The sequence below is a fragment of the Oryctolagus cuniculus genome, chromosome 17 (assembly GCF_964237555.1).
Source record: "Oryctolagus cuniculus chromosome 17, mOryCun1.1, whole genome shotgun sequence".
NCBI classification, from domain to species: domain Eukaryota; kingdom Metazoa; phylum Chordata; class Mammalia; order Lagomorpha; family Leporidae; genus Oryctolagus; species Oryctolagus cuniculus.
The window spans coordinates 48,063,876-48,076,853 of record NC_091448.1 but is presented as its reverse complement, the minus strand read 5'-3'; the positions used below and the strand labels follow the sequence as shown (position 1 = coordinate 48,076,853).

General features: G+C 45.9%; 1 protein-coding gene across 10 annotated transcripts in view; it reads right to left on the bottom strand.

Moving 5' to 3' along the window:
• The window catches only part of PAFAH1B1 (platelet activating factor acetylhydrolase 1b regulatory subunit 1), an 86,873-nt gene extending 76,379 nt beyond the window's left edge, over positions 1–10,494 (bottom strand). For 4 of the 10 annotated variants that reach the window (XM_070061214.1, XM_070061215.1, XM_070061212.1 and 1 more), the window contains exon 1: positions 10,095–10,233. The gene's annotated coding sequence lies outside the window, so the exon portion shown is untranslated. Of the gene's footprint in view, positions 1–2,544; positions 2,804–9,208; positions 9,564–10,094 lie in introns of those variants that run through there. The other 6 variants (XM_070061216.1, XM_070061218.1, XM_070061217.1 and 3 more) reach the window with 4 other exon arrangements.
• Between the last annotated feature and the right edge of the window lie 2,484 nt (positions 10,495–12,978).

The following is a 12,978-nucleotide window of genomic DNA, read 5'->3' as shown; positions in this document are numbered from 1 at the left end:
AAGGGAAAAAATAGGTACTATAACATTACAAATTCAGAGAAAATAAAGTTTCTCCCAAGTGGGAAAAAAATTAGGAGACTGACTGGAAAAGACACATCTGCTGTGCAGACTCAAAAGATAATAGGTAGGAGGCCAGCCTTGGTGGCACAGCAGGTTAAGCTGCTGCCAGCTCTGATGCTGGCATTCCATTTGGGTGTAGGTTCAAGCCCCATCTGCTCCAATTCCATTGCACCTCCCTATTAATGTGCCTAGGAAAAGGGGCAGAACATGGCTGAAGTGCTCAGGTTTGGTCCAGCCATGCCTACTGTGGCCCTTTGGAGAGTGAACCAGAAGATGGAAGATCTCTGTCTCTCCCTCCCTCTCTCTATATATAACTCTGCTTTTCAAACAAATAAAATATTAACAACAACAAAAGAGGTGGTATAGAGTGAAATAGCATAAGAACAGTCTCTCCGTTTGGCAGAATCACAGGACAATCATATAACAGGCAGTAAGAAAAAGGATGAAAAGGGGAGTCAGAACAACATAAAAATCTGAGTGCCCTCAGAATTAAATTAACATTTACTAAATATCATGTTTTGCCATTGTACCAGCTCCTTGCTAATGAATGTATCTGAGAAAGCAGCAGAGAATGGCCCAAGTACTTTGGCTCCTACCACCCACGTGGAAGAAGACACAGATGGAGTTCCAGCGACTGGTTTTAGCCTGGCCCAGATCTTGCTGTTGAGGGCATCTGGGGAGTAAACCAGCTGATTGAAGAGAGTGCTCTATCCCTGCCTTTCAAATAAATCTCTTTTAAAACAAATTTCTATTAAAGAAGAAGATACTAACAAGCCTAGTGACAGGTTTTTGGGAAGAAAGTCACTTGAGGATTGTGGTTCAGGAATATTTACATGGCTGCCTTATACAACAACCCCTCTTATTAACTGCTATAGCTAATGACACTCAGGTTCTCAATTCCACTATCACTCAAGCTACAAATCTTAAATGTCTAAACTCCCCTCTCCCAATCACATTATTTATTCACAATAGCCTTTCAACTAGTCAACAGGCTTCACTGTTCTTTTTTTTAATTTCAACAACTTACAGATATTTCCTGAAAAAATCTTAATCCAATTTATGTCCTCATCTCATAATACTTGCTTTTGCTTGAAACCGTCAGTGACTTCCAGAATGCAAATACTATGAATTTGATTCATATGCTGTCTTTCCGGCCTCATAGTCTATAAATATCCTCTGTCAAAAAGTTCTTACCACACTTACACAATAGTTTCTGGTTTGTTTATTTTTTTGCCTATATGCAAGGGTATTGTAAAAAGTTTGTGAAATTGGGATTGGGGCCAGCGTTTTGGCATAGTGGGTAAAGCCGCTGCCTGCATATGGGTGCCAATTCCAGTCCTGGCTGATCCACTTTCAATCCAGCTCCCTATTGTGTCCTGGGAAAGCAGTAGAGGATGGCCCAACTCCTTGGTCCCCTGCATCCATGTGGGAGACCTGGAGGAGGCTCCTGGCTCCTTGATTTGGATCGGCCCAGCACCAGCCATTGTGACCATCTGGGGAGTGAACCAGCGGATGGAAGACCTCTCTCTCTCTCTTTCTTTGACTTTCAAATAAATAAATAAACCTTTTATAAAAAGATGGGATTAATGGGCTGGTGCTGTGACATAGTGGGTAAAGCTGCTGCCTACAGTGCTGGCATCCCTTATGGGTGCTGGTTCAAATCCTGGCTGTTCTACTTCGGATCCAGCTCTCTGCTATGGCCTGGGAAAGCAGTAGAAGATGGCCCAGGTCCTTGGGCCCTTGCACCCACGTGGGAGACCCAGAAGAAGCTCCTGCCTTTGGATTGGTGAAGCTCCAGCCATTGCAGCCAACTGGGGAGTGAACCAGCAGATGGAAGACCTCTCTAGGCCGGCGCCGCGGCTCAATAGGCTAATCTTCCGCCTGTGGTGACGGCACACCAGGTTCTAGTCCTGGTCGGGGCGCCAGATTCTGTCCCAGTCGTTCCTCTTCCTCTCCAGCTCTCTGCTGTGGCCCAGGAGTGCAGTGGAGGATGGCCCAAGTCCTTGGGCCCTGCACCCGCATGGGAGACCAGAAGAAGCACCGGGCTCCTGGCTTTGTGGCTTTGGATCAGTGCGGTGCACAGGCCACAGCGGCCATTGGAGGGTGAACCAACGGAAAAGGAAGACCTTTCTCTCTGTCTCTCACTGTCCACTCTGTCAAAAAAAAAAAAAAAAAAAAAAAAAAAAAAAGGATGACAATGGGAGCCAGCACTGTGGCTTAGCGGGTTAAGCCTCGGCCTGTAGTGCTCGCATCCCACATGGGCGTCAGTTCCAGTCCCAGCTGCTCTACTTCAGATCCGTCTCTTTGCTATGGCCTGGGAAAGTAGAAGATGGCCTAAATGCTTCGACCCCTGCACCCGTATGGGAGAACCGGAAGAAGCTCCTGGCTTCAGCCTAGCCCAGCCCTGTCTGTTGTGGCTATCTGGGGAGTGAACCAGTAGATAGAAGATCTCTGTCAGCCGGCGCCGTGGCTCAATAGGCTAACCTGCCTGCGGTGCCGGCACACCGGGTTCTAGTCCCGATCAGGGCGCCGGATTCTGTCCTGGTTGCTCCTCTTCCTGTCCAGCTCTCTGCTGTGGCCCGGAAAGGCAGTGGAGGATGGCCCAAGTCCTTGGGCCCTGCACCTGTGTGGGAGACCAGGAGAAGGCGCCTGGCTCCTGGGCGCTGGCTCCACAGCGGCCATTGGGGGTGAACCAACAGAAAAGGAAGACCTTTCTCTCTCTCTCTCTCACTGTCCACTCTGCCTGTCAAAAAAAAAAAAAAAAAAAATCTCAGTCTCTTTTTCAAAATAAATAAGTAAATCTTAAAAAAAAAAAGAGTCCCCAATAATAATAAATACTTAGGATTTCCCTACCTTTTATCATTTAACAGTCACAAATATCCAATGAGTCAGATACTGTCAAAATCATCCACATATAAAGAAACTGAGGCTTTTGCCCAAGGCACATTATACTGTACACTAGTAACTGTGGGGTTAAATTGAGAATTTGAAGTATTAATACACTATTTTATTCAACAGCTTATTTAGTTTTCTCTGACAATGCTGAACATATAGCCTTTTCACACTCTTAAAAACCTCAGCTGCCATTTGGGATGGTCACATCCCATATCAGACCGCCTGGTGATCGAGCCCTACCTCTGCTTCCAAACTAGCTTCCTGCTAATGCACCACGGAGGTAGAAGATGTCAGCAAGTACTTTGGTCCCTATCAATCATGTGGGAGACCCAGATGGAAATCCTGGCTCCTAGCTTCAACCTGTCCAGCCCATGCCATTGTGCACATCTGGGGAATGAATCAACCAGTTGTTAGAAAATCAATCTTTCGGCCGGCGCCGCGGCTCACTAGGCTAATCCTCCGCCTAGCGGCGCCGGCACACCGGGTTCTAGTCCCGGTCGGGGCGCCGGATTCTGTCCCGGTTGCCCCTCTTCCAGGCCAGCTCTCTGCTGTGGCCAGGGAGTGCAGTGGAGGATGGCCCAGGTGCTTGGGCCCTGCACCCCATGGGAGACCAGGAGAAGCACCTGGCTCCTGGCTCCTGCCATCGGATCAGCGCGGTGCGCCGGCCGCAGCGCGCCGGCCGCGGCGGCCATTGGAGGGTGAACCAACGGCAAAGGAAGACCTTTCTCTCTGTCTCTCTCTCTCACTGTCCACTCTGCCTGTCAAAAAAAAAAAAAAAAAAAAAAAAAAAAGAAAATCAATCTTTCTCTTTCAAATATAATAAATAGTTAAAAGTAAATTAAGTTAGGAGCCAGCACTGTGGCACACTAGGTTAATCCTCTGCACGTGGCACCGGCATCCCATATGGACGTCGGTTCTAGTCCTGGTTGCTCCTCTTCAGTCCAGCTCTCTGCTGTAGCCAGGGAGGGCAGTGGAGGATGGCCCAAGTGCTTGGGCCCCTGCACCCACATGAAGACCAGGAGGAAGCACCTGGCTCCTGGCTTCAGATCAGCGTACCTCCAGCCATGGCGGCCATTTAGGGAGCGAACCAGTGGAAGGAAGACCTTTCTCCCTGTCTCTCACTGTCTGTAACTCTGTCAAGTAAATAAATAAAAATCTTAAAAAAAAAAAAAGTAAATTAAGTTACCAAAAAATCTAAATAATCAATATAGCTGACTCACTATGTTCACATTCCTTCTTTTGTAGTCAGCATATTTCTAACAAAATAAAAATATTGAAAGGTGAATAGACAGAAGATACATCATATACATACCAAACACTAGTCTCACAAAATATAGCTTATCTTTGCCATTCAGCAGGAATGGATTAATCCACGATATAAAATCTTAATATAAAACCCTCTACAATGCTTTCAAAGATTAAATTTCTTGGGGCCAGTGCAGTGGCACAGCAGGTTAACGCCCTGGCCTGAAGTGCCGGCATCCCATATGGGCGCCAGTTTGAGACCCAGCTGCTCCATTTCTGATCCAGCTCTCTGCTATGGCCTGGGAAAGCAATAGAGGATGGCCCAAGTCCTCGGGCCCCTGCACCCACGTGCGAGACCCAGAAGAAGCTCCTGCCTGGCTCCTGGCTTCGGATCAGCGCAGCTCTGGCCATTGCAGCCATTTGGAGAGTGAACCATCTGATGGAAGTCCTATCTCTCTGCCTCTCCTCTCTCTGTGTAACTCTTTCATATAAATAAATAAATCTTTAAAAAAAGATTAAATTTCTTAATACTTTCCTAGATTCTTAATTTCACTATTTTTTTTATATCTACAGGTAGAGTTATACGCAGTGAGAGGAGAGACAGAGAAAGGTCTTCCTTCCGTTGGTTCACCCCCCAAATAGCCGCTACGGCCAGCGCTGTGCATCCGAAGCCAGGAGCCAAGTGTTTCTTCCTGGTCTCCCATGCGGGTGCAGGGGCCCAAGCACTTGGGCCATCCTCCACTGCCTTCCCGGGCCACAGCAGAGAGCTGGACTAGAAGAGGAGCAACCGGGACCAGAACCCGGCACCCATATGGGATGCCAGCGCTGCAGATGGAGGATTAACCTAGTGAGCCACAGCGCCGACCCCCTTAATTTCACCATTATCAAAAGACAGTCCTGGAGCCAGCACTGTGGTGTAATGGGGTAAAGCCGCGGCCTGCAGTGCTGGCATCCCATATGGGTGTCAGTTTGAGTCCCGGCTGCTCCACTTCCAATCCAGCTCTCTGCTATGGCCTGAGAAAGCAGTACAAGATGGCCCAAGTCTGGACTTGGGCTCCTGCACCAGTGTGGGAAGATTGGAGGAAGCTCCTGGCTCCTGGCTTTGGATCGGCGCAGCTCCGGTGGTTGTAGCCAATTGGGGTGTGAACCAGCGGATAGAAGACCTCTCTCTCTCTGCCTCTCCTTCTCTCTCTAACTCTGACTTTCAAATAAATTAATTGAAAGAAAAAAAAAAGACAGTCTTCTCAGAAAATTTAACAGTCTCAGTTAACTGGCAATTCTTGTCAACATAAAGTCCCAAAAGTAGACAACCAAAATATATTACAAATGTGTCCAGTTGAGTTAGTTCTATCTTTATAGTTCAGAATCTTGTGGGAGTGTGATCTCTTCCTGGGACAACACAAAATCTCTGGAGACATGTAAACATTCTTCCCCCATCACCGTAATTCTCAATAGATAACTAGAGCTAACTATTACAAAGTACTTTAGGATAGCACATTTCCTTTCACATAATCCTAGCATTTCAATCAAATGTAACAAGTATTGATTTCCTTATTATTAATACTACTATAAGCAGTTATTAGGTACTTCCTAGGAGTTCCTACTCAAATGTCTAAGGCCTTAAGCATGCAGAAGTCTACAATACAGGATCAAATGTTAATAAATGCCAATTTAAACAATGTAGGCAACACTGTCATCATTTTAGAAAAGAAAGAAACAAAGAGTCCAATAGCTATAAAAATAAAAGAATCTTTGATCAGGCGAGGCTATATCCAAGTTGTTTATTGACTATTATTTATCTCATTATAGCCACTAACCTAAGATGTGACCTTAGGAAAAGAAACAATAATACCAATATACCTTAAAAAGGTGACAGAACTAATGCAAACGAATATCAAGTTCAATTATCCACAAAGTTCTAAAGAAATGCTTCCCCCATCACCTTAATTAATCGCCACTGATAAATGGCAATGCCTTAGGGAATACCTTTGCAGAAGTGCCTTTGACAAATGCAGATTAGTCCTAACTAGGTAAATTTCAATCAAAAACCATCAACTTTTAAAGAGAAAATAAATCAAAATAATAAGCACTTATGATGTCTGCACTCAATGAGAATAGCACATTTCACAAATATCAATTAAAATCTGTGACTGCCATGCCAAGGAGAAAAATTATATAGGAAACATTAAACTAAGGTTTCATTTAAATGACTAGCCAAAGTGTCATACCAAACCAGCAACAAAGCTAAAGCAATCCAAGAAACCTTCAATGCAGTTAACTATTACAGCTTACACAACACAGCATCTTTCTCCATGAAATGCAGACTTCTCAAAATCCTGGGCTTTCTACACCTAGGATACAATCTATAGCTAGGCATCCTTAGAACAGAACATCTGCTCTTTCTGTTTGGAATCCATACTGTGTATCACTAATTTTATTTTAAATAGATCCAATGTATAAGAACAATATTGTAGAACACATAAGAACATTAGCAAAGAATTTCCACTTCAAACTCTTTCTCTCTTCCCAAAGTACATAAAAACAGGTTACTTGTCCTAACAGAGGCTTCGGAGGCAAGTAAAAACCCCTCTTTAGAACTACAAATAGACCTGTCCAGGTTGGTTTAAAACCAACAGAGCCTCAAGTCCCTCTAGCAAAACAATGTCTGACTTTCAAACTCAATGGGAAGAATCAGAAAATTCATTCTGCTTTTAGTTTTTTAAGCCTTCTCCAGCTTAATGTTGGTAATTTACACAGCTTCCTAGCTAATTTATTAAGATTATGAATAATATGAATAAGGTCATTTTCCCAGACACTTAAATATACTTAAAATATAAGCCATAAAGTCATATGTATGCTTGTGTAGGTATATGGATGACGTTGTGTGTGTGTATAAATCTATTAAGAAATAACTGAGAAACATTTACATTCTCTTAAAAAAATATAGACAATAGAACACGGGTGTTCCAGCTAGCAAACCTAAAATTATTCTCACTTTTCCTTTCCAGAAACATCTCTAAGTCTCTTTTATGCTAGAGATAATTTATTTATAAAAATAGGTAACAAACAATTCTACTAAAAAATTAAACTGAAATTTTATAGATATAGGAATATAAAGAATTTTAGAAACTAATCTCCAAATTAAGCAAAAGATCCTGCCACATGTATCAGAAACACAAATACATACATTTAGAACTAAAGCTCTCAGCTCAAGCAAAATGATCTGAAAACCTGAAAAATCACCGGTGTGCTTTCCTCTCTACCAACAGCAAGGAGTGGAATATGTCTGATACATAATACATAATATAGTGAATTATATCATTCCCAACCTTACTCATTCCTCACCATATTAACCCGTCTACCCTAATAACATTAAAAAGAATAAAAATGTAAAAATAATCATACATGAACTTTCATAAGGCTTATCATTTGCCACATGAATCTGAAATTCTAGTGAAAATGTCTACTCATCTGAATGCTTGCTATGAGACATTAAAGTGACCTACTCTCTTTTATGGTAGTATCTCATAAAAAGGTCCCTTTCAAGGGGCGACACAAGACCTACATAAAGAGCCTTTAATGTAAATTATTTTTTTCTCATCTTTGATGTTCATTATTAGGAAAATCACAGATAGATGTACTGTTTCCATGCAAACTAAAGTAGAAGAAAACATCTGCAGTACTGGATTTTTGCAGTATACCCACTACTGGTTCTTGTCAAAGATTTCAGATATTTATGAATTTATACTTATTTGACTAGAATAAAAAGTTAGCAAGAGTGTATTTATGTGTATATGCATCTTTACATATAATTGTATATACACATATAGAGACAATAAGTGTATGCTTAAGGGCAGGGACACTGGTTTTTATCCCAATCATTCAATGTCCATCTTGCAAAAAAAAAAAAAAGGGGGGTGGGGTGGGGTAGAAAACATGAGATTTTAAGATTTACAATAGAAAAATGTTTTTCTTTTAGAACAATTATTATCAAATAACCTTACAAACACAAGCAAGAGGAAAATGCCATGAAAGGGCAATCTAGCATTTCACAGCTTCTGTTCCTTTACTCCACCCAGTCTTCCCAGCTCAACGGCTGTTCACAGCATCCACAAATATTACCCTATTTTTTTTATAAAAGGAGGTGGAGAAGTAACAAATGGGGCTTGCTCCATCAAAATCAATACATACAGAAATATTTAATATGGAAAACTGGGTTCCTTTCTTGGATTTTAAAAATACATAGAAGTTTTAAAACTGTTTTAGGAGATCCTCCCCTTCTGAACAATCTGAACAATGATCATATTTATACTCTTCTGCTTTAATTAAAAACTGCCATTTGCCACTGCCAATTATTTTGTAAAATTGTGTCCTCAAAGTCATCCATTGAAAGACTAAAAGCTAGCCAATGCCTTAAAATCAAACGAGAATTTTTGAAGTAAAAGCTTTTACTATATACTCAACATTATACCACTACCGACATACCCAAGCAGGAAATTTCCCTGATTGAGACTGAACCCCGCAGCAATCAAGCTCTGCTGCAGCAGGGGAAAAAAAAAAAAAAAAAGCAAACACTACCGTGGCAAAAGGGGAGAGATGACATTATAACCGGTATGAAAGGCCGAGGCACCGTCTCCTCCGCCCAAGCCTCAAAAAGAAATTCACACAAAACCCACCCTCAACAAAAATAGAATTGTCAAAAACGGCACAATTATTTTGTTTAGCCTTTAAAAAGGATTGTGTACTTAAAGCAGAGCTCGGAATAACAGTCATCTCTTCATCTTTCCCCGATCGCCTCTTAAGGAGAGGAGGAGGGGGACCTTGGCATGACATCGCCCATTGAGAACGAGACCACAAATCCGGTCCTTCTCCTCAAAAGCACAATTTCTCAACCAAAGGACAGATACGAACTGGAACCCAACCCCAACCCCAGAAGATGATTTCCTGCCCTCCTGCCGAGGAGTTCTTGCTAAGTCATGGGAGAAAGGCAGAATAACAAATAAAGCACCTTGCTCTCTCCTCTCGGAGACACTGAAAACCTCCTCTGCGCTGGTAGGTCTGGAGCGGCAGTCAAAACCTGCCCACCGCACTTTCTCACCTGGGAGGCTGGGAGGCCACGGACGCAGGCACTGCGCCTCCGACACGAGTGGGGGGACTCGGGCAGAGATGGAGGGGAAGGGCACCGGGCCTCGAAGCCCCGAGGTGGCAACGTCAAAAGGCAACTCCCGTCCGAGGAGCCAGTGGCAGGCAGGAGAGCCCTGCCTGACTGGGTGGGTGGGTGGGTGGGTGGGTGCAGGGGCTGGACCACCGCACTTGGGGGCCGGGGAGGCGGCGGCCAGGGCTCTTCTCTCTAACCTAAGGACAGGTGGGGGACGGAACGCCCGCAAGGCCCTGCGGGTGCCGAGCCCGGCCCCCGAGCCGACCGCGGCGGGTGGGGTGGAGACTGCGGAGCTGCCTCGGCGGCCGGCGGGAGGAGCGGGGCCCAGCCCTGTCCCCAGGATCACGGAGCGACCTGCTCCCCACGCCCTTCCTAGCCAAGAATACTTTTCTTGCTAAGTCACCGAAGGGGGAGAGCGATCCCTTCTCCGGGAGGACCGCGGGTGGAGTCGCGGCGGCCCCGGCACCCCCAGGGCCAGCGCCAGGGAGGACGCGAGCGAGGGCAGCGCCCTCCCCGGCCGGGCCCCCCTCCTCCCGGGTCTCTCACTCAACGGCCGTCGCGGCCGCCATTTTGAGAGCGAGGAGAGAAGAAGAAGGAGGAGGCGGCGGCAGGGGGAGGGGAGAATGGGAGGGAGGGGACCGGCGCAGCCACATCGTCAGGCCGCCGGGCCCGGCCCGCGGCCGCCCGAGCGCGCTGGAGGAGACAGAAGGGAGGGCGCGGAGCCTCGCTGCCTTACCGGAGCGCTGCACCGCCGCCTCCGCAGGGCCTCTTCCGTCCTTCACTCCCATCCACCGGCGGGGGAGGGGGGAAGGGAGAGGGAAGGGAGGAAGGAGGGAGGGAGGGAAGGAGGGAGGGGGAGGATGGCGCGCTGGGCCCGGTCCCCGGGAGGGGAGGGGGAGGGGAGCGGGCGGGCTCCTCAGCCGTTCCGGGGCTCGAGCCCAAGCCCGGCGCTCGCGGTTTCTCTCGCTCGCGCCCGAGCGCTCCTTTCCTTCTCTTTCTCGCTCCCTAGACCCTCGGGTCGCTGCTCGTTCGCTCGCTCACTCGCTATCTCGGCCGCCGGACTCCGCCGCCGCCCCGCCGCTCCAGCTCCGTCTGTCACAGGAGCTGCCCCAACGCCCTGACGTCACCGCGCCGCCGCCGCCGCCGCCGCCCCAGTCCCGCCAGGAAGAGGGAGGGGAGCGGAGGAGGGGCTGCGGCGCATGCGCCGGACTGAGCCGGCCCTGCACCGAGCTGCCTTCCGCCTTGCGGGCCGACCGCCCCGGCCGGTGCGGCTGAGCTGGAACGGCAGACGCCTAGCGAGTTTGCGCGCGAGGCGTTGTTCCTCACGCGTCTGTAACCTTGAGAAGCGGCCCTTTTCTCCTCAGCCCCTCGTCTGACTGTTGAGGCCCCTCACGAACTCGCTCTGCCCATCTCCCGCCCCGCCTGTACCCTCCTGCGGTGCTTTCCCGCTTCCCCGGTGGACAGCAGGCTTCCGTCGGCAGCCGTGCATCCCGGGCCCCGGGTCGGGTGGGGAGCAGCAGAGCCCTGGCCGGGCTGCGTCCCCTTCTGCCTCGGGCTTGCGGGATTATTTCCCAAAAAACAGTAAGGAAGCAGGTTGATTGGCTTGGGAGGAAAAGCTGTTGAGGTTAAAAGGCAGATGGAGTGCCTTAATTATCTTCATTTTTATTATCGATTATTAATTGGGAGGATTCGCTGTTAGATGTGATTCAGCTGTTATCTTCCTTAGTCATACACACACATACACATCAGAGACTCGAAGTCTCAAAACTGACGCCCGAGGAAAGACCTGGAACTTCATCCCTACCAGGAATGTCTGAGTGTGTTTGCTAAATTATGGGCTGAAATATTGATGACAAAGAAGTGGTGGGGATTTGTAGCCAATTTATTCCACACAGAGACACTTCACTTTCAAAAGGCCAGATTTGGGGTTCTGAATAATTCAATATTGGATATTCTTTTAATAAGAGGTATGGAATGAGAGTATTTTATTATTAATTAGTATTATCCAACAAAACTCTTTTCCTGAGACAGGGCGGGCTTATGTTGACTGGTTTTATTACTCCCTTTTATGAAGGTAAATACGTGGAGTCCATCGCATTTGGGAGGCGGCCTAGCTAATGAAAGAGACAACTTAGATGTGAATCCTGGTTGGGCCTCTTGCTGGAAATGTGACCTTGGGAGAATTACCAAAGAAAAAGAAGGGAATATCTAACTTTCAAGGCTTTTGAGAATTAGGAGATGCTACACATGGAAGGTATCTCACTTTAGCGGGGACTCAAGGGTAACCCATGGAACCATCACTGCTGCTTGCTAACAGCAAGTTTGCTTTTATCAAGAAAGTCTACGTGTTTCCCTGGCAGCGTTCAAAAGGAACATGAGCCAGTTGTCTCAAGGGTTTGGGTTTTCCCTTTCACAAAGGCAGGGGATGAGACCGAATGGTCTCTTGAAAGGGCTTTCCCAGGTTTCCAGTTGTAGGATTTCTCTAGATACGGATGTCAAACGAAGCACAGAGGTGCCGTGTGTGCTATTACTTACGTCCAATCGCAGCCAATAAACACAATACCATACATCCCTTCCTCTAAGAAATCCCTTCTTTCGTTTTTTCCTTTTGAAATATTTATTAGTGCTGATAACACGTTCCTTAATAATTCATCAGCTTGGTAAATCACTTCTTTATTACTTTTTTTAATGAATGCTCTAAAAATCAACAAAATCTCCCAGGAAGAAATTGGAAACATATTGATAAACAGTGATTGAATACAAATGGGTAACACTAACTCCTGTAAACCTTGAGCTCAGATTCATGTTTTGAGAAAACTTAGAGTCTGTATTGTGTAATTATGCACTCAAATGAGGTCAGATTTACAGCAATCCTTCAGAAAATATTAACTCCCTTTGGAGAGAAGTATAAACACTTTATCCCTAGACTGTGATTTTTCTGGACAGAAAACTATGTTGTATGCTTAACTTGATGTGAGGCAATGGGTTACGGTCTATGCACTTGCTTTCCAGTTGCTTGCTAAGATGACAAATCCATTTTAATAAACACTTGTCTATTGGAAATGGAGAAGAGAGAAGTAGTCTATGTTATCAATCATAATTCACAGGGATTTATACAAACTCCACTATATCCAACCAAAAAACCTTTAATAGCAGACATTTTGGATGATGTGTCTTGAAGAAAAATTAAGTTTTAAACATCCATTTTTCTTACCCTATCTAACAATCTTTCCTTGTTCGGTTGAATTGCAAATCTTATTTTTTCCAGCAGACATTTTCAAAATGGAAAACATTTGTTTCGTTTGCTGCAGTAAAATTAGTGTTAGTTTAAACAATTCTGCAAATAAGCTAACTGGAAGAGACACTCCAAAAATATTGCTATTGGGAAGAGGACGAATTGTCTTTTTTTTTTTTTTAATTTTTTTTACTCTTATTTTTTTGACAGGCAGAGTGGACAGTGAGGGAGAGAGAGAGAGAGACAGAGAGAAAGGTCTTCCTTTGCCGTTGGTTCACCCTCCAGTGGCTGCTGAGGCCAGCGCACCGCTGATCCTAAGCCAGGAGCCAGGTGGTTCTCCTGGTCTCCCATGGGGTGCAGGGCCCAAGCACTTGGACCATCCTCC